Source organism: Octopus sinensis, linkage group LG11, assembly GCF_006345805.1.
Source record: "Octopus sinensis linkage group LG11, ASM634580v1, whole genome shotgun sequence".
NCBI classification, from domain to species: Eukaryota; Metazoa; Mollusca; class Cephalopoda; order Octopoda; family Octopodidae; genus Octopus; species Octopus sinensis.
This window is the reverse complement of record NC_043007.1, coordinates 5,447,959-5,452,958: the sequence shown is the minus strand read 5'-3', so window position 1 is coordinate 5,452,958 and position 5,000 is coordinate 5,447,959. Positions and strand designations below refer to the sequence as shown.

The 5,000-nt window shown below is 38.4% G+C and overlaps 1 protein-coding gene across 2 annotated transcripts in view; it reads left to right on the top strand.

Annotated features, from left to right (window-relative positions):
• Positions 1-48, top strand: part of LOC115217162 (copine-8-like) — a 174,683-nt gene extending 174,635 nt beyond the window's left edge. For both annotated transcript variants that reach the window (XM_029786786.2, XM_036507038.1), the window contains one exon: positions 1-48. This exon is cut by the window's left edge and continues 612 nt beyond it. The gene's annotated coding sequence lies outside the window, so the exon portion shown is untranslated.
• Positions 49-5,000: the final 4,952 nt, after the last annotated feature.

Sequence of the window (5,000 nt, the reverse complement as noted above, 5' to 3'; positions counted from 1 at the left end):
CGCATATCTGTGTGTGTGCGTGTGCGTGCGCGTGTGTAAGCATACACATACACACACATATATAGGTATGTATGTATACAAGTGTGTGTATATATATATATATATAATTTATTTAAAAGCAGCAGAAATTTAACAAAAGCTGTTACTTGGAGTTTCACGTTCTCGTTCGTCGGACAGTTTTGTTACTCTTCCTCTGGTATTTGAGTACTCTTTTTTCCACCATGTTTCACATTTACGTATTTACTCCGGTATACATACATATATATATATATATATATATTAATAGGCAATTGTCTTTCTCTGATGAGAGTATCCGTGTGAAACATCAGAAACTATCTTCCCGATGCAAATGCGTTTTACAAATATATACTGACAACTTGTAGCCGACACAGACCGCAGATATCTTCCCTAATTGGCTGGGGTGGGGTTTCCTAATAGCCGCAAGACCAGAAATTTGAAACCTTCATGGGTGATGTTAGTTGGTTAAAGCGACTCCAGTACATGACTAGTAATTTGTTTTATGAATTTCCGAAAGAATGAAAGCCAAAGCTGAATATAATGAGATTTGAATTCAAGACGTAAAGAGTCGGAGCAATTACAGGTTATTTTTTTCCGATGCTTGATGATTCCGGTAATTCATTTCAACATTTCCGATTTTTTTTCTCTAACTCATTAATAAATAATTATTATTTAGATTGGTAAAAGGCTACAAAGTTTTACAGAGCACAATTGATTTACCAGACTTTCCTTCAGACAAGTCTTTATTTTATTGACCCCAGATGGAGGAAACACAAAGAATGCTTTGGTAGGATTCGAACTGAAATGTAAAGAAATGTAACTAAATACCACGAGAAAGTTGTTCTGCCACTCTACCGTTTCTTCTTCTTCTTCTTCTTCTTCTTCTTCTTCTTCTTCTTCTTCTTCTTCTTCTTCTTCTTCTTCTTCTTCTTCTTCTTCTTCTTCTTCTTCTCTTCTTCTTCTTCTTCTTCCATGCCTACAGGCATTGGTGATGAACTTCTATGGCCTTCAATCCCACATACAAGATAGCACCATCTTTTCTGAAGCCAGTTATTACAGCCATCGAGTTTTTCTGTCTCTATCTCTATCTCTCTCTCTCTCTCTCTCCCCCCGTCCTTTTTTCTAATATCTACCACCATTTCAAAAATAAAAACAAAATTCATATTTCTCCTCGGATTTTTTTTCCCAAAAATCCAATTATAGATAGAGTACCGTGTCTCGTTTACCTCGAATAATAACGACCAAAGAGATCTCTGCACTAAACAATCACGGTCAACTGCATTCTACATAATGTCTTTGGTCGTGTTTCCCGTCTCCATTTTCTAATCTACTTCCCCCTTTGTATCCTCACAACAAAGGGCTAGCACTTCCTAAGCCGCCCCTGATCTAATCCAACACCGTCCCCTTTCCCCAGCAAGCCCTTGTACTCAGTTGTCTTGTCTCTTTTGGTTGCTTTGGGCATGAAGAGGCCCCCAAACTGTGTACATCTCTTTGAAATTTACATTGAGAGACAAATTTTCGTTCCAGTTCATTTCATCCACCTCAGATCTATACCAGTCGTTATACTGACCAACATACCAGGCCATCCACCTATAACGGACTGTAACTAGATAGCCCCATCTTTAGTATTATCTTCTGTGTAACCTATTTGTCAGCAAGACAGGCTGAATTTAGTCAAGGTATGCGTAGGGGAACAAAATAATGGCTTATATAATCAGACTTATGTATGTATGGTTACAAGTGAATAATCTGAAAAGGATAATATTCACATTTCATAAGTAAAATAGGCGGAAACTGGCAGAATCGTTAGCAGGCCGGACAAGATGCTTAGCGGCATTTCGTCCGTCTTCACGTTCTGAGCTCGACTCTGGCTTTCATCTTTTTGGGGTCGATAAAATAAGTACCAGTTGTGTACTGGGGTCGAGGTAATCGACTTATCCCTTCCCCGATATTACTGACACTGCCAAAATTTGAATTAAGGCAGAGATCAAGGCGAATCGTTAACACGGTGGACAAAAGGATATAGAATTCCCATCTACTGAATCTGATGTCTCCGTTAGCCTCCTAGATATCCCTGTCACTATCAGGAACCTCTGTTCATCTCGGTCTGTTACCATTCCAGTGATGCCAGCTACCAATTCCCTTCCATCTTCCGCTCAATCTAGATTAAATTTACAATCTTATTCTCTCAGTTCCTGCCACTTTGCGTACTGGGCACCAGCGCCACCCTCCCTTCAAGCCAGGTTTCCTGTTTGAATATATATTTTTCCTCTTTCCCACAAGTCTCGGAAACATTCTTGACTAAAAGACTTTTTAAAAACCGATTTCCATGCAAACAAAGCTACGTACTGGGATGATTGAGATTACAAAGACGGTAATTAAGACAGGATTTAATGAAACAAAACTCTGGATAAAGGAATATTGGTGAGGATAAGACTAATGGCCAATTAGATCACGAAATAGTAAATCTCTAAGGTTGTTGGATGCTATTTACTTTTCCCGATGCCGAAAATGGTTAATCCAATATGAGAGGAGTACTAAGACATAGTTCTGGGGTTACTCTGAGCCAAGCGAGGATTTGGCATGTCACCTGTGTGTTGATACGAAGCCCTTGTTGGTTTCCACTGTTTTCAATTATGTCACATTTAATTACATTGTGTGCTTATATAATTTAGTTAATTTTTGGCACAATTAAAAACAATTTATAACGTTTGAATATACTGTGAAACATCTTTGATTCTGGCCTTTTTCGGGGTTTTTTTTTTATAACTATTTTATTCAGCTCTGCGTTTTTGTAATGCCTTTTGTAACATCGTTTCATTGTGTGTGTAAATGGTCCCTGGTAAAGCACAAAAAAATAAACAGGAAGTAAAGTAAATATGGGGTCCTTAAATAGAAACAGACTCTATCATAATAGGCACATTGGAAATGTTTTAAAGAAAGACATAGAGATACATAATACAAACCTGAAGCTTATTTCAGCACAAGAGATTTGAGTGGAACTTTATAATTATCAACCCCGAAAGGACGAAAAAAATAAGATCGACATAGGTGAAGTTTGGAACCCAAAGCGGGAAGGAAAACCGCTAAGCATTTTATCCGGGTGCAAATGATTCTGACAGATAACCGACTTCATAATAATAATAATAATAATCCTTTCTACTAAAGGCACAAGGCCTGAAATTTTGAGGGAGGGGGTTAATCGATTCCATCGATCTCAGTGCTCAACTGATTTATATTTTATTGACCCTGAAAGGATGAAAGGCAAAGTCAACCACGACGGAATTTGAACTCAGAACGTAAAGACAGACAAAATACCGCAAAGCATTCTGCCGGCGTGCTAACAATTCAGCCAGCACGCCACAATAATAATAATAATAATATAATAATAATAATATAATAATAATAATAATAATAATAATAATAATAATAATAATAATAATAATAATGAGGAGGAGGAGGAGGAGGAGGAGGAGGATTTCAAATTTTTGCCACAAGGGCAGCTTGGGGGAGCGGATTAAGTCGATTTCATCGACCCCAGTGTTTCACTGGTACTTAATTTATCGACCCCGAAAGGATAGGACCCAAGACATTGAGAGAAATACCAAAGGACGAAATACTAAATGCAAAAAGGTAAGATTTACTTTGATAAAAGGGAAATCGTCAAAAATAAAGATAAAAGAAAGGAAATAAAAATAGAAATCAGAAAAATAAGTAAAATTGCCAATGGGGGCGGTCGGAGTCTATCGAGGGTAATTCGGGGGGAAACTCTCCCATAAGGTTCCGATTACTCTTCCGCCTCCAAGGTTGTGAAAGTGCCCTTCTTCAGTTTCATTTCCAAAAGAGTGGAACCATTTAGACCCATTCAGACTTTTACCATTCTCATCCACTTTTCAAGAAACATCAGACTGCACCACCTCTCTCCTTCTCTCTCTCTTTCTCTTTCTCTCTCTCCTTCTCTCACTTTCTCTTCCTCTCTCTCTTGCTCTTTCTCTTTCTCTCTCTCCTTTACTCTTTTTCTTTCTGCCCTCTCTCTTTTTCTATCTCTCTCTTTCTTTCCCTGACCTCACATTTCTCTGCGAATAATAATAATTCCTTCAACTACAAACACAAGGCTTGTAATTTGGTGAGGAAGCGGGGGCTTGTTGGTCACAGTAATCCCAGTACTTGACTGACATTATATTTCATTAACCTCGAAATGATGAAAGGCAAAGTCTATCTCGGCGGAATTTGAACTCAGAACGTAAGGAGCCGAAAGGAATGCTGCTAAGCATTTTATCTACCGCGCTAACGATTCTCCTAGCTCTCTGCCTTAATTCAAATTTTGGCTGAGGGACAGTAATTTCGAGGAATGGGATAAGTCGATTACCTCGACCCAAGTACACAGCTGGTACTTATTTTATCGACCCCAAAAAGATGAAAGCCAGAGTCGAGCTCAGAACAAGAAGACGGACGAAATGCCGCTAAGCATCTTGTCCGGCCTGCTAACAATTCTAACAGCTCCCGCCTATTTTACAAATGAAATGTGAATGTTATCATTTTCCGGTTTTTCACTTGTAACCATACATACATAAGTCTGATTATATAAGCCCTTATTTTGTTGCCCTACACATACCTTGACTAAATTCAGCCTGTCTTGCTGACGAATAGGTTACACATATTTCACGGACAAATAGTCAGAAATAGAATGGTCAGAAACGGAATAGGCTTTTAGTCAAAGAAGCAGTTGTTCTACTCCAGCTATATGCAAATCTCCAATCCAAAATCTATACATTTCATCATTTATCCATTAACGTGGAGGAAGCTGAGATGCCTTTCCCCCCTGTTACTTAATATCCTTTACTTGAGAAAAATAGCGGGATACTCGTATGTAAGATGTCGTTAGATGTTGGATGGCGACTTGAGATTAAGCATGAACAATACAAAATCCCCTAAAATTGTGAATGAGGAAGCCTTTATTTAGTCACCCAGTGTGCTAGAAA